Here is a 22,737-nt window from a genome sequence, read left to right on the forward strand (position 1 = left end):
GGAAATATAAAAATTGGGAAAATAAATGGGAGTGATGCAAAAGACTATGAAGAAAAAGTGTCAACAGCTTGGAAAAAGAAAACAACTGCTTAAAAATTTGACCTACTGGAAAAGTAAGTACAAAAGATAATAGAGGAAGACAACTCTTCAAAAATTAAAATTGGATAAATGGAAGCTAATGGCTCTGTGGGACATCAAAAATCAATCAAATTCAGAAGAATGAAAAAATAGAAGAAAATGTAAAATACCTTAGGGGAAAAATCCAGAAAATACTCAGGAGATACAAAGTTAGAATCATTGGCACTATGTGGAGTACCTGGATAGCACCTTTCAAGAAATTATTAAGGAAAACTTCCCTGATATCCTGGAACCAGAGGGCAAAATAATCGTTGAAAGAATCCACTGATCACTTCAGGAAAGAGATCCTCAAAGAAAAACTCCAAGGAACATTATTGTCAAATTACAAAACTGTCATGGCAAAGAAAAACTACTACAAATGACCAGAAAGAAACAATTCAAGTAATGGGGAGCCATAATCAGGATTACTCAGAACTTAATAGTTGCAATATTAAAGGACTGGAAGTCATGAAACATGTTCTTTCAAAAAGCAAAGGACTGGGGACTAAACCAAGAATCACCTACCCAGAGAAATTAAGCATAATACTTCAAGGGGAAAAATGATCATTTAACAAAATAGAATTATTTCAATCTTTCATAAGGAGAAGACCAGAACTGAAGAAAAAAATTGATCTCCAATATCAAACCTCAAGAGAAGTATAGACAGGTAAAAAGGCAAAAGAAAACTTAAGGGATGCAATAGAACTGAACACTTTACATTCCTAAAGAGGAAGATAATAATAAGATGGTATTTGTTTTTTAAAAATTGTATTGCAAATAGAGAGTATGAATATAAAGTGAATTTGAGGAAAAATGATGTAAAAACTAGCTAAGAAATGAGAAAGAGAAGTACCCTGGGTGTGGAAGGAAGGGAGAGGTAGAAAGGAGTAAGTGATTTCATATAAAGAGGCATAAAAAGCCTAATGGAGTGGAGCAAAAGATGGGAGGGAGGGCAATGGACACTGCTTGAACTTAATTCTTCAATATTGACTCAAAGAGGAAATAATACACACAATCAATTCAATAGAGAAATGTATATTACCAAACAGGAAATTTATATTACTAGACATATTATATAGACCAGACCAGAAAGGGAGGATATTAAGTTAAGGGAGGAGAGGAATTGATAGGAAGAAAAGCAAATCAGGGAGGAGGTAGACAGAAGCAAAACACTGATGAGGAGGGAAAGGGTGAAAAGAAAGAGAGGACAAATGGGAGGAAAAATAGGAGAGGGACATACTGATGAATCCAACTGCTGTTTCGTGAAAAAAATGATCCTATGACCTCAGGCTCTTGTGTGCAGCATTGTGGCTGCAGGTCTCAGCATATTTGTTCCTGTTACTTTGTCACTTGCCTATTACAAGACATTCAGACAAGTAGAAATGGTAAAATGATATTGGTTATATCTTTTGACCCATGTATACATTGGGTTTAAATTAGGCAGACTTGAATAAAGTTGTTGGTCTCACTCTCTCTTCTAGAATCATCACTGTCCAGTGATGGGACAGAGTCAAGATGTCTAACCAAGCTCTAAGTATTTCACAATGCCCATCTCAGTTGCTTTCATGGCTGTTGGAACAAACTGTTTTTCACCTGATTATTTCACCATCAATTAGTGCTGAAGTCATTGATCATTTTAGGTTGAGGAAAATCCCTCACCAGCTGAAGTTCAACTGAAGAAGAAATCTTGAGTGCCAGTGGGCTCCTTTCATGTGGCAAAGAACTTGTGCTGATTCTATTCCAGCTGCGATTTACAAGGTCAGGGGGCTTTCATAACTCATCCAAAATCCGACAGAAATGTTCCAGGTTATATGGAAAAGGAGTTATCCCCAGGACTTCAAAGACACCTCCAATGTCCATCACTGTAAAGGTAAATGGGATAAATTAACCTGTGACGATAAGAGGTCTCTCTCTCTTAGTCATTTCTATTAAGATTCTTGCCAGACTCTCCTGTGATAGGCTGATGCTTCACCTGGAAAACAGACTTCTACCTGATAACTGATGTGGCTTCAGAAAGGTCGAGGAATGATTGGTAATGGAGTTTGCTGCCCAACAACTTCAGGAAAAATGCCAGGAACAAAACTGAGGACTGTTCACAATGTTCGTAAATCTGACTGAGGAATTTAATACTGTCAGGTGTGAGGGCTTATGGAAAATCACACCAAAATTTGGTTGCCCAGAAAAGTTCACCATTATCAATTTCACTGTAGAATGTATGCCTGAGTTTTGGATAATGGACAATGCTCTCGTGCTTTCCCTCCCATTCACCAATGGAGTGAAACAAGGCTGGGTGCTTGCTCCCGTGGTTTTAAGGAGGGGGACTGTAAGTACTTGGGGGAAGGGTCTGTACCTGGTGTGGGACCTGGAGGGGAAGGAACATGAGGATGTTTTCAGCCATGTGGTCAAACACCTTCAATGAGGATGAACACACATGATCATCAGCCATACCACATATAGTGAAGTCTTCAATATGAATAGCTATAAGCCACAACTCAAAGGATGGAGTGTTGGTGCAGGAATTTTTGTTTGCAGATGGTTTTACACTGAAGGCAGCCTCTGAAGGTGGATAAATTCTCTGCTACTTATGCTAATTTAGGGGTAGCAACAATAAGAAAAACCAGGTGCTCCATCAGTCAGCACCACACCATCCATATGTGGAACCATCCCTTAAAGCAAATGAAGAACTTTTGAATGCTGTTGATAAGACTACTTACCTTGGCAGAATACTTCCCAGGGCTGTGCCCATTAAAAATGAGATTGGCACACGCATTGTCTCAGTTGCAGATGAAACTGAAGCTCTACAGAGCCATTTTGTGGACCTTCTTGTTATATGCCTGGGAAACCCGGACAGTCTGCCAATGTTATGCCAGGAAACTGAATTGTTTCCATTTACATTATCTTAGGAAGATCCCAAAGATCATCTGATAGGATAAGGTAGCTGACCCTGAGGTCCTTTCTCAAACTCTACTGCCCAGAGCTCAGCTCAGTTAGCTGGCCAACATTGTCCAAATGCCAAATGTATGCTTGCCAAGAAGGCCATTTTGTGAAGAACTCCCACTGGGCAAGTGGTCACATCATGGGCAAAAAAAAAAAAAAATACAAGGACACTCCCAAAAATCTCTTTTAAGGACTTCAGAATTGCTTGTGCAATGTGGGAGACCCTGGCACCAGCCCGCCCAGCATGGCGTGCCCTCATCTGCTGTAATCTACAAGCAAAGCAGAATTGAGGAACCTCCAAAGAAAGGTGAAATGTGTAAATTAAAGAATCCACCCCAAAGGCTCACTTGTGCTGAGCATTCTGAGCTCATATTAGTTTGAACAACTGCAGTTGGACACACTCTTACTTGATGCTAACAACGATGTCATTTTGGTCCTCCTAGAGAACAAAGGAGAACAACTGATGTGAATGTAATGGAATTCGATGGTGTGATAAGAAAGGATGAACAGGAAGATTTCAAGCAAACTTGAAAAGACTTTTGTGAACTGATGCAAAATGAATTGAGAAAATACGTACACAGTATCAGCAACATTGCCTGGTGGTCAATTATAAATGACTCATTGCTTCCTAGCAACACGATGATCCAAGACAAAGACAAAGGACTCAGGAGGGGAAATGCTATATCCATCACCAGTTGAAGAACTAATGGACTCTAAATGCACATTAAAGCTTACTTTTTTCACTTTATTCTTTTTTTCTTTTGTTCAGTTTCTTCTTTTATTATTGCAACTAATATGGAAATATCATCTATTTAATAGCACATGTATAATTTATGCCAAATTGCCTACCATTTTAAGAACAGGGGAAGGGATAGAGAGAGGAAGAAATATTGGAACTTAAAAGTCTTGTAAAAATTAATGCTAAAATTGTCTTGGCATGTAATTGGGGGGAAAGATTATGCTATTAAAAAACAATAACAGCAAAGAAAGAGAAAACTCTTCTGGTTTTTCTTTCACCTTAACCCAAAGACTTTGAATCAGGATAATCCTTAGTAAAGGTTGATTTTCCATCTACTATGTGTCAGGCACTATGTTAAACATTAGGGATACCAATATGAAACATTGGTCCTTTCCTCAAGGAGCTTCCAATCAAGTGGGAAGACTATAAGTAAAAGGGAGGGGAAAGGTAGAGGGTGATGGCAAGGAAAGGGGCAGGGACTTGCAGGCAAAGTCTGAGGAAAAGGGGAATGAAAAGAGCACTTTGCTTAAGGAACTTTTACTCCATTCATCTACCCTAAGGGCTCCAGAGACTACTGAAAGAACAGGAAGATTTGGTCAAAAGACTGATGATGGGACCCAGGTGGTGTTTTCATTCCTGCCTACAACCAAAACCCAGAAATATATGCTGATTGTCTTACACACACACATACACACACATAGACACATGCACATACATGTATGTACACACATCCACATGCACATACACACATCCACCTGTGTGGCTACACATACACATTCCCAGAAAAGAGACTCCAAGAAAGCTCATAGTAATACAATCCACATCTTGAAATATTCACATACAAAGGTCCAATGGGTATCCTTGCTCAAGACTAGCAGGAATCCTCCCTCCAGGAACACATTTTTTGATTGTAATGCTCATAATCCCAATTCTCTTTTCTTTTATAAACTAAGATACAGGATTATACTGAGCATTTCAGAGGGGGACTAAGGACTTAGGAGGAAGGGTCTGTATCTGGTGTGGAACTACAAGGGAAGGAACTTGAGGCTGGCATGTACCGGCTCCCTTGATTTGCCCTTGAGCAACTATTTCTTCTGGACCCAGAATATTCTGCTCAAACATAAGCCTTCTGTATACAGTTTGAGAAATCTGACCTACCAAGTATTTAGCCAGCACTTTCCACATACAATGCCCAGTGGCTGGAGATTCAGAGGCAAAAAGAAAAACAAAGCAAAACAAAATTTAAGAAAATTTGCCATTCTCTGATCTCAAGGAGTTTATAATCTGGTTATATCCTTCCCCTGCTCACCAAACTATAGTGGCTTCTTATTGCCTTTAGGATTCCCTTTCATGGACCCTATGTTCCATTTCAACTGGTCAGCTTGTTCTGTGTCTTCAGAGTCCTAGAAAGCCTTCTTTCCCCACTGCTCCTTGCAAGGTTAAGTTCAGTTCTACCTCTTCCAAAAAATCATCTTTGATCCCGTCTTGCTGGTACTCTGTAACCTCCTCCCCTTCGGAGTTCCTCTGTATTTGCTAATTATTGTGAATATTGCCTCCCCCATTTGCACACAGTAGGATGTAAAGTCCTTAAAGGCATGGGTCATTTTTATTCTTTTAATTTCCATCCCCAGGGTTTAACGCTGAGCTGGGCATTCATTTCTTGTTGACTAGATGGGATGGGATGGGATGGGATGGGATGGGATGGGATGGGATGGGATGGGATGGGATAACTTGTCACGGTTTGAGATAGGCTAAAATGAGATAGTTTGAGAAGGTTTGGCATGGAATGGGATAAGTTGGGATGGAATGGTATGAGATGAGACAGTGTGGGATGATTAAAGATGGGATGGAAAGTTTAGAATGGCAAGGAGTCTTCCTGGGGAAACTAAAGGAACAGTGATGCCCCAGAAACCAGAAACAGAAAGGGCCCCGTGGCCACACTGTTGATGGAGTGGCCCTGGATTGGCCCTGCAAGAGGAGGTTGACCAGTCAACTTTCTTCTCCCCGGGGAAGATCTTGCTCCCTTGAAGGATGGGGAGAGAGACCCCTGCTCTCTGGGGTCACAGGTAACTCTCATTCTTGCTCCTTTTCTGACTAGCCACATCCTAAGCTTCCTCCGCAGGCAGGGACCAACGGTCTCCTGAACACAAGCAGAGGTTGAAAGGACCCTGGGGGTACCATCACTGAGGGCAGGTCGGGGCTGGCAGGCCCCGTGTGCTCCCAGGGAGGATTTCTTCTTGTTTGTGGAATGGGGACCTTCTCCAGGGTCCCAGAGCCTGGTCCAGAGGGCACAAGCACAAGCCCCCTGATCCCCAGACTCAGAACCAGCATCCTCGGCTAATCAGCCGCAGGGCTTCCCAAGGTGAGAGCAGCTTTTCTCCAGGGAGCAGTAAGAAAGTTGTCAACTGACTCCAGGAACCAAAGGGGAGGGTGAGGGGAGGAGAAATGCAAGCCTGGCGTCAGGGACTTGCAGAGCCTGTTGCCATGGCGACAGAATTTCCAGGCAGCCCTCAGAATTCTGGGGCTGAGCAATGATGCTCAGGTCACCTGGGCAGCCCACTGAGAGCCCCCGCTCGCACCTCCCACTGCTGCACCCTCCCAGGCCCTGGAAGGGACCACCAGACAGCCCTGAGCAGAAGTCGGGGTGGTCTGGGATGTCAGATCTCCCAAGAAAAGGCAGGAGGCTGGGCCCGCAGGTGGGGCTGTCAGTCGCAGGGAGTCTGCACCCAGGCTTCTGGGCAAGCTCCAGGCCTCGATTTCCTTCTCTTTAAATGAGGGAATTAGAATGTTGTCCAAAAGACCATGATTCTCTGTAGTTTCCCTGCCCGGGCGCCTGTCCACATGCAGGCCCCGCTGTCCCGTGCAGGCGGGTTTGGTCCCATTGCTGGGCCCTCCTCGCTGGGCCCGGGGGGTCACATCAGCGCTGCCTTGTAAATAACCATCATTCCCACCCTTGCACCCAGATCCCGGAACATTCCCAGCCGTGTCCCCATGTCAGACGAGCAGGGACTGCCCTGTGTCTCTGCATCCCCGGCTCCCTGTACTGCGCCTGGCACATAGAGGGCATTTAGTAAATGAGCGACTCATGGTGTCGGGCAACCTGTGGCCACTTCTACTAAGTTTGTCCAGAGGTTCAGACAGTTGGTTCGGGGTGCCCGGGCCCTCTGGGGAAGTCGGACCATTGTTCTTGTTCTGTGTTTCTGGCGGAATGGAGAGAGAGCGGCGATGGGCCTTCAAAAATGGATCCGTTCCCTGGGCATCCTGGGGCTGTCTCTAGCCTCCAGAGAGCAGGGGTCTCTCTCCCTGGGCCCCGGCCCCCACGCTTGCCCTGGTCCCCAACTTCTGGGACCGGAGGCTCACGGGGAGCCCCATTCCACCTGCTAGCCCCACACTTCCCTCAAGCCAGCAATCCCACTTGCTGGCCTCCCTTTCTCCAGGCTAAATAGCCGCGGGTCTTCGGCCTTTGAGTGGCTTTGAGTGAGCCCACCCCGGGCTGCGGGGGGCTCCCAAACCAAGCAATGCTGAGGTGATCTCCCCGACCCCCGACTTCCAGAAGTGAGAAAGGCCTGGCTCTGTGGGCTGCCAGGGGAGCGGCCTGGAGGAGGGGGGGAGGCAGCAAAAGAGACAGAGACAGTCAGAGAGAGAAGAGAAATAGAGACAGAGACAGACAGAGAGGTGGGAGGTAGGGGAGGGGCAGAGGTACATTCTGATGCTTCTTTGCTTATTCTAATTCTATTCTAATGCTAAAAAATGGGACTAGAAGACTGGGAGAAGGTGTTTTCTAAGGGAAGAGTGACCTTGGGGAAAGAAAGTTGATTTGGGGAACCTGGTTTCAATATCCACTGGAAACAGGAAATATAATTTAGGAGAGCAGGACCCATCTCCGTGTATTCCTATTGCCTAGCATAGTATCTGGTATCTAATAGGCAATTATTTACTGATTGTTGATTGACTGTTTTTTCCATGTAAAATCAGTGGTGGAAAACAATTATTATAGGCAGGCAGTTAACAGGACTTAGACAGTCAAACAAGAATCCCTTAAACTTCCTTCCAAGGGAGGAGATATGATAGCCAAGGACTTCCATGGTTTGGAATATAAATGTGTTTCTGGAAATTTATGGAACAGCTTGAGAAGATTGTGAGCAGTAACACTTTATATAATGGCAAGAAACAACAGATAGGAGAAATGAATTGATGGAATGCTTGGTTTGGGACTCAAAAAGGTGAGGCATTTCAAGCATTTTAGAGGATTTAAAGACAAGACTGGAAGGGGGCCACAGCGGGAAGAATAATGGAAAAGATTGGTTAAGAATTCAATAACAATTGTTTTCCATCAATGCAATTTGGATTCTATCAGTCTATGATACCCTAGATAGAGCAGTAAAAATTGTATTAAGGAAACAGAGATAGAATAAGAAACTAATCCATGTCGGGGGAAACACAATGAGGAGAGTATTGGGACATCAAATTGGGAGACATACAAAAAGAAGGAAAGGTACCGGATAGCTTTATAGATCCTATTGTTAAGGAAAAAAGACAATCCAAGAGATACTAGCAATCACCAGCTCATCTCCCTACATTTCCATTTCTCCTAAATATATTCAAAAATAATTTCCATACATATAGTTTGTCCTTAACAAAAATAGATAAGGGACAACACAAGTTTTTTTCTAAATAGTAGGTAACAGCAGACCGTATCGTTATATTCACATAAATACTTGAAAGGTACAGAAATGATCAAAAATGTCAGTGGGATTGTGTTGATTTGTTCATTCTAAAAATAATAATTTGAAAAAAATCGCCCCTTCAAATCTTCTCCATCAAGAGCTCTCCCATGCATATGTTAAAGTCATGCAAGATTCCTTAATATGAGCAACAACAAATTTAATGTTTGATGTGATTGATTGACAAATCTCTGATTATGAATGTCAAACAAGGCATGAGAAAGGCAGGATAAAACATGCCAGCCAAATGTGCCAGATACTGCACTGAGCACGGGGGATACAAAGACAGAAAAGGGCTAAGATCTTCTCTCACAGAGCTTCCATTCTAACACCTCCTTTAGGTCTTTTGACATTTAGTGGGGATCAGGTTGGCAATCCAGCTCTCCGTGTGCCAGGCTTTATTGGTACTGTGTCACAGGTCTACCTCCTTTCCCAAGTGTTGGTTTCTTGGCCCAAATCTCTCCAGACACCTCTCCAAACTTCCTCCACAAGAGTTATTGCTGGTATAGGAGGAAGCCTGATTAAAACTTTTGTGCACTGAAGGTGCAGGGGAGCTATCATCATCATCATCATCACCATCACCATAATTATCACCATCACCATAATCACCATCATCACCATCACCTCATCACTATCATCATCACCATCACCATCAATACACCATTGTCACCACCATCATCACCATCATCACCATCACCATCACCTCATCACCATCAACACCATCACCATCTACACACCATCACCATCATCACCATCACCACCACCATAATTATCACCATCACCATCACCTCATCACCATCAACATAATCACCATCATCACCATCAACACCGTCATCACCATTAACACCATCATCATAATCATCATCATGACCATAATTATCACCATCAGCAGCAGCACCATCGTCATCACCATCACCGCCTCCATCACATGTGCCCCCATGCACACTCATCACAATCTTGCAAGTCTTTTGTTTTTTTAAACAATAACTCTGCCTGGCAAGAAGAACAATCCAAATGGTTTCCATCTTCCAGATAAGGAGGGAATTGGGGTTCTCCCTGGGCTCAGCCACAAAGCTGGTCCATGCTGAGCTTCGGGTCCCACAAGTCTCCATGTGGAACACTTCAGGTAAGGAGCACCAAGAACTTGGGCCTCCAGAGCTGTTGGTGGGATGCTGTTCATTTCCCTGCTGTGATGCTGCCGTGTGGGACAGAGTCCTTGCCTATCAGCTGGCACGGTTCCAAGAGTCCCAACTCTATCTGGCCACAAGGTTCCAAGTGCTAAGGAAGACAATCCCCTTCCAGGGGAGTCACTCGCCCTCTTTTTGCTCACCTCCTGCCAGGCTGAGGAGAGAATGGACCTGATCGATGAATCATGAGTCCAAGTAACCCGAAGGCAATCCTGTCTAGGGCATGTCCCTGCCTTCTTGAGATCGACTCCCTAGGAAAACAGCTCTGCCCTGCCTGCCCGAGCCCCTTGGCACTTAAGCTGGCAAGCCACCTGCCGCCAATGCCGTGAGAGGTCTAGCCATTGGTCCCACTGGCAGGACAAGGGAGTAGCTCTGGTAGAAAGTCGTGTGACCATCACCCCCCCTCCCACTCCTGCCTCCTTTGTGAAAGCACTCGCAGGTACAAAAATTGTTCTCATATAAAGCTGGGAAAGGTGGACCTAAGAGCGAGGGCTCCTTCCAGGCTGCCTTTTGAAAGCCATGTAAACAACGTGATTTTATCACCTCCCCTTTCTCACCTCCTGCTGATGATCCTTCCATAGCCTGATCTGGATCAGTGAAGCTGTTGGTTTGTCTTTTTAAGAAAGGAACAACTTTGACTGGCAGATCGTTTTCCAGAAAACCCAAGACTTTGCTCCGCTGCCAGGTACACGCCGAAGATCGCGGATGGGAAATGGGGATGAAGCCCCAGCCTGTTTTTGATATTCTAACAGGTGCATCTGCCTTTGGCTTTTGCTCTTTGCTTTTGAAGCTTTACGGTTTTGGAAAGGCTGCTAAAGCTGTAGGTGAAATAATTGCTGTAAATGATGTGATGTGTAGAGGAAGAAGATTTAAGTCAGGATGGCTGTTTCACCCTAAAACTAATCAAATTCAAGATGAAAGAAGGAGCTCAGACTCACCTGATCCTGCCTTGGACACCTATTAGCTGGTTGACCCTGAACAAATCATTAACTTCCCTTTGCCCACTTCCCTCATCTGTAAAATGGGAATAAAGACAGTCTGCCTGCCAAGGGTTTTGTGAGGATTGAATGAAATAATATCTTCAAAGCACTTCCCGAACCTTAAAGCACAACATAAATGCTAGTTGTCATTACCTTTAAATCTTGGAGGCTAAAGGTAATGTCTGGAACTGGTTTGGGCCCAAATCAAATAGTGAATCTCAGCAATAACCAAATATCCAGATTGGCATCAAAATAGCCCAGAGGGAAGTCTTACTTCTGGATGCTGGAGCCACCAGGGAAGTCTTACTTCTGGATGCTGGAGTCACCGGGAAAGTCTTACTTCTGGATGCTGGAGCCACCGGGGAAGTCTTACTTCTATGCTGGAGCCGCCGGGGAAGTCTTACTTCTGGATGCTGGAGCCACCGGGGAAATCTTACTTCGATGCTGGAGCCGCCAGGGAAGTCTTACTTCTGGATGCTGGAGCCACCGGGGAAGTCTTACTTCGATGCTGGAGCCGCCGGGGAAGTCTTACTTCTGGATGCTGGAGCCACCGGGGAAGTCTTACTTCGATGCTGGAGCCGCTGGGGAAGTCTTACTTCTCGATTGCTGGAGCCACCGGGGAAGTCTTACTTCTGGATGCTGGAGCCACCGGGGAAGTCTTACTTCTGGATGCTGGAGCCCTCAGGGAAATCTTACTTCTGGATGCTGGAGCCCTCAGGGAAGTCTTACTTCTGGATGCTGGAGCCCCCAGCCGCGCTCTCCAACCAATCCTGCAGCTGCTGAGCCACATCCAATAGCTGTCACCTCTTATGAATGCACAGGTGCCCGCAGATATGTTGATACAAAAATTACCTCCTTCCAGAAATGTCCATAATCCAAAGCACACCTGGAGCCGCCTGACTCTTTAGACTCTTGTGTCTGCCCTGGATTGCTCCCAAGCTCCTCACTTAAGTCAGAAATTCTGCCTGCTTAGGGCTCTAGGTTTCTGAAGGTAGGATTGGGGGGGTGGGGTGGGGAAAGCAGGGAAATCTTAATGGAATCCTGAAATCTCAAGGAATTCTTTTAACCCTTTGAGGTTTCCTTGTCTCCAAACCAGTACAGTCACACCCGCGGCACCCGGCTCACAAGGCTGTTCTGGGGATCCCAGGAGATGAGCTGAGCCAAGAACTCGCCAACCCTTGGAGTGCTGGACAAGTCACATCACTCATTTCACCCATTTGCCTCAGTGAAATCATCTGTAGAATCGGCTGGAGAAGGAAACCACTGCAGGATCTTCCCCAAGAAAATCCCAAATGGGGTCGGAGAGGGTCAGATACCCCTGAAATGAGTGAACAGTGATATATACTTTAGGGATATGGCGTGTGTATGTGTATGTGAGTGTGTGTGTGTGGGGGGGGGGGGGGTCAAGTAGGGGAGGCAGCCTGTCTGGGAGTCAGCACAATATGGCTACAAGTCCCTCCTGGGCTCCAGGCCCAGTACCTCTCAGGGCCTCAGAGCCCCTTCCTTCCCCCCTCCCCCAAGTAGGACCACTGGTCCCATTTCTACAGGTCTTGTGCCCAGGAAATCGTGGCCTCAGTCCCGTCCCTTCTCCCAAAAATCCTGCTCCTTCAACCCAGGGTTCTGTGAAGGGGAGGAGAGCCCAGTGGGCAGTTACCTACCCTTGCTTCCCTGGGCTGACCAGCCTAAGGGGCTTCCATAGTTGTGGCCCCGGGGCCGATACCTTCGGTGGAGACCAGGACTTTCTGGGATGAACCTCGAGACCCGGAGAACTCTGATTGCAGCAGGGATGCCCGAAGGGGAGGCTCAGGGCCCTGCGGCCCACTGTGGGCCAACCATAGGCGGGCCAAGAGTCCCGTGGCTTGACCAGGAAGGGGGAAGGGGTCAGTTCTTCCCTCTTCCCTCCCACCCCCTCGGAACTCGGCTTTCTCACTGGCCACGTTTGGGATCTATGCGAGGCTATGCTTGGCCACGTCCTGCCCGGCAGCTGTCCAGGGTACCTGTGCTCAGGGCCCTCCTCCAGCTGCAGCCCTGGAGTCCATCTGTAGGAGGTGAGGGTTGGGGGACGGAGGAGTAGTTTCTCCTCCCATCCTATTCTGCTTTCACCTCCCAAGTTAAAGAGTTGTTTTAGTCACTCAGTCTGGGGGCCCAGGAAAGCCAGAGAAGTCTGGTCTCCCGCTTCCTTCCCGCCCCCTCCAATGATCCTACCCTTGGGCCCCATTCAGCCTCTGGGCCGGCTAGCTGCTAATCCTTTAATTGCCACCCTGGGGCTGCCAATTAAAGAGTTCCTGTGTAACTGGAGACCTCGGGACCCCATCCGGATTTGCATCTGAATGGGAGACTGGGAATAAGAGCTTGTCAAGCCCCAAGGAATTAAATCTAGAAACTGGAATGCTGGGGGTGGGGTGGGGAGAAGGGCCAAATTCGGTCATTTGGGGGGGGGGGGCTGCTGCCTTTGTCTTCTCTGGGCCCACTGTGGCAGAGAGCTGCCGGCGGAGTCCCCAGGTCCGCATCCCAAGCTGCCCCTTCAGCCCGGCCCTCCCTGCCCTTGGACGTTTGCCGGCTTACATTCGCCTTCCCCAAGCTCGCCCTGCTTGAGGTTCTGCGGGCTTCTGAGCTGCGGCCGGGGTGGGAAGGCCCAGAGCTGGCCGGGCACCCGCCTCCTCTGCAGCCGGAAGGAGCGCGCTTGCCGGGCGGCGCTGAGGTGGCCAGGGCCAAAGTAGGGGGCCGGGTAAGGCTCCAATGGGAGGAGGAAAGGGAAAGGAACACTCTTGGCTGGACCCGCCCGTTCTACCCGGAGCTGGCAAAATCCCCAATGCTGCCGCTCACTCACCGCCCAGACACATCCTTCTGTCGGGTCAAATGTCACAGAGCGCTTTAATCCGAACAATTCTGTGCAAGTCTCTGGACTGGCCCTCGGTGCCATTTTTACTATTGTCTCCTCACTCAGCTTTTCATGTGCCTTTTCGGTCTCCTAATTAGAAGGGTTTTGAGGGCAGGGAGAGAGAGACTGCTGGGAAAATCGGAAAGCAGCCTCAGAAATTAGATCTAGAGCAATTTCAAACGCTGTATATGAGAGAAACTCCAAATCGGTACATCCCAACAAGGAAGACATTTCTTTTCTAGGGTGATATGAATGGGGAGTAATTCATGTCCAAAAAAGAGACAAAGACAATCAGAAAAGAAAAAATGGGCGATTTCCAATACATGCATTAAGAAATTTTTGAAGAAACCAAACCTATGCTGCTAAAATTGTAATGCCTCAGTTTCCCTGCCTCAGTTTCCCGGAATTGTTCTGCCTCAGTTTCCGAGAATTGTTTTCCTCTGCTGGCAACTCCCCTTTCTTAGCCATTAGGACTGGGATAATTAGGGCTAGAGGGCTCTAGCCACTCTGGCATTCCAAAGAGTCATAAAATTCCAGATGGCTTCTCTCCAATCCCCAGATGGCTTCTCCATCTCCTGGGCCCAGACTTCCTGTCTCCTGCTAGACCACTTTCTTATCAGAATTTGTGATCCTTCCTTCTTCACCCCAACCTGTTAGAATTTAAAAGTTATGGTCCTTTTTGGAATTTTCACTCACCCAGTGCTCTGTCTCCCCTCTCCCCCCCCCCCCACCCTTGCCTTAGTTTCCCTGATGGCTGGAGCCCTATAAAAGTCTCTGGAATTATTTGCTCATGGCTGTATGCTTGAGACAAGAGTCCCATTCAGTTGGGTGGGGGTCGGACATGGATCCTATTGGGTGCCGGTCCAACTTCTCCACTATTAAAATATTAAAAACCTCTAATCTCTATCTTGCCTCAGTTTCTCCAGCATTACAAAATTAGTACGGATGCAGCTGACTGTAAGAAAAATCTTCATAGGAAATTTTTATGGTGAAAGTCTTATTTCATAGATAATAGATAATTCAAATTTGTAAGATTAAGAACCATTCTGAAATAGATAAATTGCTGAAGGATATTAGCAGGTAGTTTTCAAATGAAAAAATCTAATCTATGAAATCAATCTATCAAAATCAATCTAAAAAAAAAATGGTCTTCCCAGCTTTCATTTCTTCTCCTTTAACTTCTCAGCCTTTTAAAATCCGGCTTTCACCCTTCTTGTCCAATGAAATTGCCCTCTCCCTTGTCCTCCTACATGTCAAATTATTCCTTCTCAGGCTCCTTTGTTATATCAATAGCTGTGTTTAGTCATTCAGTCAATAAGCATTTATTAAGCACCTGCCCTGTGCTGAGCACTGTATTAAGTACTGGGGACACAAAAGAAGATAAAGTCACTTCCTGCTCTCAAGGAGCTCAGATTTTAATGAGGAAGAGGTAAAAATAGTAGCAGTGGGCTACATTTCTGCCATAGTAATACAGTCCCTTGGGTGCATCCTAAGGATCTGTCCTGCATTGTCTCTCCATCTCTGTCTCATTTCCTAGATCTAAAGTATCCAGCCTCAATCTCTGAGTTCAGTTCCACATCACCACGTCTCCATTGGACATTTCCATTTGGACAACCCAGAGTCACTTCAAAATCAAAGCACTAAACAGAGAATTCCTTCTCTTATCTCCCTTCTCCTCCCACCCCCTTCCTAACTTCCTTCTGTATTATTAGACATGTTCACAGGACGATTTGTGTCCCCTCTGGGGCAGTGTTCCGAGCTCCTCTGACCAGCCACAGGCGGACACACTGTCACTGGACTCTAACACAGTCGTGTCATTTTGGTCCTCTTCAAGAACGAGGGACAACAACCACCAACCAAGATGCGCCCACAATTCGCAGCACCCGCGTTTCCCACACTGGAGTCCACTCCTCTTCATGAACACCCATCTCCAAGTCTTGCCAGGGTTACTTCCCTGACATTTCTCACAACTACAACTACCCCCTTCCCTCCATTCTCACGGTCGCCAGCCTAGTTTACATCCTCACAATAGTCTCCTGTTTTCTCTGCCTCCAGTTCCTCTTAGCTCCAATCCCTTCTCCAAAGCTGCCACATGGAGGTTCAGGGCTGACCATTCCCATTCCCTTGGTCTAAAAGCTTTACTGACTCCCTCCGGGTTAAATGGCAAAGTCTTCTGTTTGGCATTTAAACCCTCACAGTGCAGCTCCAGCTGATGCTTCCAGACTGTTTGTGCATCGCTGTTAGTGTTCTACAATCCCTCTGTCCTGCCATGACATCTTTGTGTTCTCTGCCTTTGGCCATCCCGAGCTTTATTCAAGAGTCAGCAAAGCCTCAACTTTTTACACAAAGCTTTTTCTGGTAAGCCGCCCTCTCATGCCACATTCCTGCCACACCAGTTACTTTAAATATATCTTATATTTACTATGACATTTTCTCCCAGGAACATGTAAAAAAGACTCTTAAAGTCATTTCTGCCTCTGTTTCCCCACAGCATACACTGTAGCTTCCTTATTCCTGGAAACTATGTCTCGCATAATGGAGTTCAAAATCATGTTACTCTGGCAGTTTTGGTAGCATATCCCACCACTGACCCATAAGGAACTTTTAGTCCCTTAAAATCTCCTGAGTTTGGAAACTGAATGGATGCCCATCAGTTGGAGAATGGCTGAATAAATTGTGGTATATGAATATTATGGAATATTATTGTTCTGTAAGAAATGACCAACGATCAACCAAATCAGTTCCAATGGAGCAGGAATGAACTGAACCAGCTACACCCAGGGAAAGAACTCTGGGAGATGACTAAGAACCATTACATTGAATTCCCAATCCCCATATTTTTGCCCACCTGCATTTTGGATTTCCTTCACAAGCTAATTGTATAATATTTCATTGTCTGATTCTTTTTGTACAGCAAAATAACGTTTTGGTCATGTATACTTATTGTGTATCTAATTTATATTTTAATATATTTAACATCTACTGGTCATCCTGCCATCTAGGGGAGGGGGTGGGGGGGGGGTAAGAGGTGAAAAATTGGAACAAGAGGTTTGGCAATTGTTAATGCTGTAAAGTTACCCATGCATATAACTTGTAAATAAAAGGTTATTAAAAAAAAAAAAAAAAGAATAGAACATGAGGATCCCAGTGGGGATGAGTTAGAAATGATATCCAGAATGGGAGTGGCAAAGTTTGAAGCTGCTGATTGCTAAGTGAGGAAAAAGGAGAAAAAGAAAAAATATATACATATTACAAAACAAAATACCAATAATTGCTGTACAGGACTTGGTTTCCTTATTCATGTGACTTAAATCATGAAATTTCTTAGTAACTTTAGGAATTAAGATGTTATTTGTTTTCACCAATTTTCCATAATGTTTGCCCATTCCTAAAGCTTGGTCTTATCCTCTGAATGTTTTGACACGAAATTGAAATGAAAATAAATTTATTTAAAGAAAAAAAAATCTCCTGAGGTTTCTCAAGAAAAATACCATCTAAGCAGGCTTCCTTCCGTTCATCTTTATCAAGTTGATTTCTTGAGCATAAGTCTAGAATTTCACACTTAATGCTTCTCAGATTTCATTTTAGGCAATTCAGGCTAATCTGACTCTTTCAGGGCCTTTGAAGTCTAGAGCCTTTTAGTCAGTATGTGAACTCTTCTGCCAAACTTTGCATCGTCCACAAATTTGATAAGACATGGTAACTATGGCTTTCTCCAAGTCACTGATGAAATGCATTACCCATTGCAAAGAGCCAAACAGAGATCAACTTCCCTGGAAACTTCTTGCCAAGTTAACACTGACAACTCTTTGAGTTTGGTCGTTTGGTAATTCAAACATCCCTGAAGCTAATTGTACTTGCTTCTAGTCTATATCTTTTTCCCTTTTATACAATAATATTATAAATATTTTATCAAATATTTGCTAAGTAAATCAAAATTTATCAAATTGAATCTTTGGTAATCCCCTGTTAGATTATTTTATCCCTCTCTCCCCAGTATCATCAGCCTGATACTGCCTGTGCTTGAACTGGTTATTCTGATCCCTGTTTCGTCTTTGAGAAATTTGTTATCATCCATTTAGTTGTTTCAAGAATCTGTAAAGCCAAGTCAAGCTCATGGCCTTAGACTATGAAAATTCTGTTCTTGACAATTTTTGGAAAAGAGTGAAAGCTGCCCTTCTCAAGTCATTTAGAACAGCACTGATAGTGATTTCAGCTCTCATAACTCTATAGAGCTTTTACTGATGGTAAAGGAAGCTCATCTGGACTAGGGGGCTTGAACCCCAGCAGAACTGCTCACACAGTGCTTCCCATGATCCTTACTTGGCTTAAGTATCAATTTCCAGCTAGTCATTTTTGTTTTGTCCTTTGTGATTCAAAATTCCTTCAATTTGGCAAAGGGAAGCAAAATAACATTTGAGCTGCTCTGCAGCGGGTTATCACCTTTACATCTTCCTGAACCGCCAATCTCTACCTTCTTTGATCCTTCCCTTTCTCCATCTGTCTCTGTCTCTGTCCTGTCTCTATCTCTGTCTGTCAGTCTGTCTCTTTCTGTGTGTGTGTCTCTCATCTTTCAAAAACAAACCAAAAAACCTCACTTTTGTTTTCATTGCTTTTCTAGCCACCATCCACCCCTGAGCTTTATATTCCTGATGTTATTATTGCAGGAACTCACTCACTTTAATCCTAATCTTCTGGTCACTGACCTAGCTTCCATCTTTTTGTTAGAGATCTGAGCTGATTGGAGCCCTGTGTTATCTACATCAGTTTTTTTTACAACCTTATTTTGTTTTTTTTTTCACCGAGATGGAACAGTTTCTTTTTGTGTCTTTAGATTTCCCCATCCCTCTTGGCTTGTCTACTATGTAAAATCAGAGTCCACAGAATGGTCACTCCTGTTCCTCTGAACCCTTTGTAATTGTCTTTTTTAAAACATCTAGTGTATGGGAGACCATGCTCAGATTTCCTCTCTTCTCTCACAAACTTTAAGAGACAACGACCCTTCACCTCAAAATTTTTCATCATTTTCCACTGCTACCTTCTACTACATCTCCATTAAGAGATTATATCTATACTAGAATCATTCATTCCACTTTCCTTTGAGGCATGAAATTATCCTTAGGATAAACTGAAAAGTTGTTCCCCCCTCTAATTTTGACAGGGAAAGAAAGGGGGGGGCAGAGACAGATACAGAGAGACACAGACACAAAAAGAGATAGAAAGAGAGAGGGAGAGACAGACAGACAGGGAGAGAGACAGAGAGAAAGAGATAGAGACAGAAAGAAAAATAGAGACAGAAACAGAGGGAAAGAGAAAAAGAGAGAGAGACAGAGACAAAGACATAGAGATAGAAGATATATGAATAATTGAAATCTCCCAATATCAATACATGATGTCTGGTTAGTTTATATAGTATTCTGAGATTATAATCTACTTTTTCTGTCCACATGATTGATAGAATGCCCAATGACAAGATTACTTCTGTTTCTCTCTATACTGACCTTCATCCAAATATCTTTCACCATGCTTTTCCTCTCTTGTTCCTCTATTTCTGGGTAATATCCAAGGCTATTCCATCAAGAATTCTATCCCCCCAAGTCTTTGTTTTACAGTCGAATTAACTTCGCCTCATAGTATGAAGAGCTTTGGTTCATCTTGTTATTGTTTTTCATTTGTATATGACTAGAGTCATTTGGGACCATGATTTCGACCACAGCGTTCTTTTTTGAAGTCTGTCTCTTGTGAGTGTCTGTATTTCTGAAGTACTCTCCAAACCTCATTGCAGCTACTTTATAACATAGATATATAAGGGGGTGTATGGGGGGAGTGTTCAGTCCCTATCCTTTTTCAATTTAAAGTCCTTTTGATTAGATTTTCAGGATTCCAGGAAAATAAATTCTTCTGAGCTTTTGCAAGTATTCTCTCCTTTCCATTTCTGGGCAGGAACCTGTCATTCTTATATTTCAAGCCATGTTCCAGGAATTCAAACCCCGCTTTCTGCTATCATCTTTCCAGCCAGCTGCTCCCTTCCCAATTTGGCTTTTCGCTTTTGCATTCCTTGTATGGGTATTACTGATGACAGTACCACCTGTGCCCTTGTCATGCTGAATGTCTTATCCAAGATTTAACTGTATCTAGCAGGGTTTTTGAGGCTCTCTCCGGTAGTATTACTCTGAAACAGCAAAAGGGAGAAGTAGCCAGTTAAGTAGTCTTGGGAGCATTTCTCTGTCACATGGAGGAAGTGTCCCTCCAGGAGGATAACAGACCTCTCTTTATTATGCAACAGGTCAACTGACAAAAGTTCCCAGAAGCCCCTTGAAGTCATCAACCACCTCTGCTGTTCTGATGGCCCAGTGGGCAACATCTGTGCCTCTATTGGATCATTCACTGAAGACAAGTAGCTACCTCTTCTCCTCCTCAGGTTCCTCCCTGCAGAAAGAGCTGTGTATTATTTACATCTACATCAGATTGATTTCTATGTCTCAATCTATATCTGGATTAGTACCTATATCAATATTTATATCAACATCTACTTCTGTGTCTCCATCTCTTGCATCTGTATCCATACCTACATCTATATCATCTATGTATTATGTAGACATTTATGTATGTACTTCTCTCCTGGGCTTTATCTTTGTCTGTATGTCAGCTCATCTTCCCCTCTGCTACTTCAAATCCTTTGCTATGCTGAATGAGGAAGGCGCTTCAGCAATATCACATTCGTCTTCCTCTTTCTCCTCCTCTTCTTCCTTTCTCTAAAAAACTGCTTTCTCTTGGTTCTTCTACTTCTGTTTGATGCTTTTAAGATTTGGACTTTTAGGCCACTTGATCAGCATGTTTTTAAGACTTATTTACTTAGACTTCTGAGTTATGTGAACAACTAGGTGGAGAAAGATAATGTTTTTTCTGATATGACCTTTCAAAACTTTTTGAAATAGGAATTTTGCACCAAAGAGAGAGCAAACCTATGTTTTCTTGGTCCAGCACACCTGAAATCTGAAAGAGGACTTACAAAGAAATGAAACCGACGCCTACCCAAAGCACACATAAACTTCACTGGTCAGTCCAGAACCCCAAGTCTTCCTTTTTTTCTACCTCCTTGAGGAAATTTACAGGGCTTGAGCGCCTATTGATCTAACAGCCTATTGCCCTGCAAAAGATTTCTCCAGGAGAAAAGAACAACTGAGGGAATGGGTCAGAACACATGTCTGGGTTTTAAATGGAGTGTCACCTCACACTCCAACACCCCCACTCTCTCCAGAGCCTCAGATACTCAAACTCACAATGGCAGAAGTCATCCTTGGCTTTCACCATAGTTCTCCAGGCTGCAAGGCTTGAGAGCTGAGGAATAGAGGAAATGGAAAGAATATTGTGCGTAGAAAATATGTAACATTCCACTAAGCATGCATTCTTCAACCGGGATCTGTTCCATCCTCCCAAAACTCATTTGTGAAAGAGCCCAAATCTGTTGAACAATGAATTTCCCAGAAAGGAAGAATGCTGAAATGCTTTGAGATCTAATCTCAAGAAAAACCACCATCAGAAAGGGAGAGAGTTAGAAAGTAAGCAATATAGGAAAATAAGGGTGAAAAAAACTGGTCCCCAAAGATCTCAAGAAAAAGAAAACTCAAGGATTTTGAATAGAAACTAATAAATCAATAAAGGAAAACATTATTTACATGACAAAATATGACTTCTAGATCTAGTAAAGAAGTGCAGGCATTTATCTCTCTCCTTCCCATACACACATATATAATAATATACACAAATATATGACTAATAAGAAGTTCCTAAAAAGAACTGAAAAGTATTCACAATCACTTGATCCAGAGGTATTGCACATTTTTTTAACTTTTTCAATGTATTTGTTAATTGTGTTGATTTTTTTTCTCTTTCATTTTGGGGGGGGTTAAAATACTATTTTTTATTTTATTATATCTATTATAGGGGACAGTTCCTTAGGAAGAGAAAGGGAAGGTGAATTTGGGGTAACAATGATGATGCAAAAAATGGTAGACATCCATAAAAACATTTTTTAAAAACCTGTTTACTCATCCATCATCCACACCCCTATATCTACATTTGGATATCTCCCAAGGCTTAGGTTTTAGACCCTTTTCCTTGCTCTCTTGACAATCACACCATTTCTCATGAATTCAATTATTATTCATACGGATGACCCTAAACTCTACAAATCTAGCTAATTTTCTACTAAATTCTATTTTTATACCATCATCATTTGCCCATTGGGACTCACTGCCTGGGTATCCCTTCATCATCTGAAACTCAATACATCTCTCTGGAAGATGCCCCCACCACATACTCCAGCATCCTTCTTACTTTGGAAGACCTCTAGGCTCCCACAACCTTCTTGTGGTGGAAAGATCCCTCCACTCCTATAATCCCTTGCCATGATTGGTCAATTCCTCTGAGGATTTTCTTTTTAAGGAAGGTCTCGGGTCAGTCATATTCATTTCTTTATTCTTTTCTAGGCCCTGCTCCTAACTCTCCGGACTTCTTTCTCCACCATGCCCTTATGAGAGTCCTCTTTCCCCTACCACTTTTTGGTTCCTCCTGGAGTGCTCTTTTCCTTCATTAGCAAGTAAACTTCTTCAGGGCTTAAACTGTCTTTTCTTCCATTGTATCCCCAGTAATTAGTGCTGTGCCTGGCACTTGGCTTGGTAGATGATTGTTGCCTTAATATCCAAATTAAAACAAATTCTACCTCATGTTCTTTCCTCTGTTTCTCCTCCACCAAGCCCGATTTTGATTGTGAGCAACGTCCTCTCCCCCCGGCTCATGAGCTTAGCGCCATCTTTGGCACGTCCCTTTTCCTATCCTGAGACCCAATCATTGCTAAGTCTTGCTGACCCCCAAGTCCTTTCAAATTCACGATCTTTTTTTTCCCCAGTCACCCCCAGTACAACCCTGTGTCACCTCTTGCTTGATTGCTTTAACACCTCGAGGAACTGGTCTTTCTGTCTCCATTCTCTCCTTAATCTACGCTCTCCCAAGTGGCCAAAATCAGGTCCCTCAGAGCTCAGCTCCATTTAGGTCCCTCCGAGGCCCAAAGGCTTCCATGGCTCCTGTGGCTCTAAAATAAAAGGCAGATACTCCCCCTGGTACTTAAGGTCCTGAGCAAGCCGGCTTCTCCAGCCTCTCCGGCCCTGCT

The sequence above is a fragment of the Sarcophilus harrisii genome, chromosome 1 (genome assembly GCF_902635505.1).
Source record: "Sarcophilus harrisii chromosome 1, mSarHar1.11, whole genome shotgun sequence".
Taxonomy (NCBI): Eukaryota; Metazoa; Chordata; class Mammalia; order Dasyuromorphia; family Dasyuridae; genus Sarcophilus; species Sarcophilus harrisii.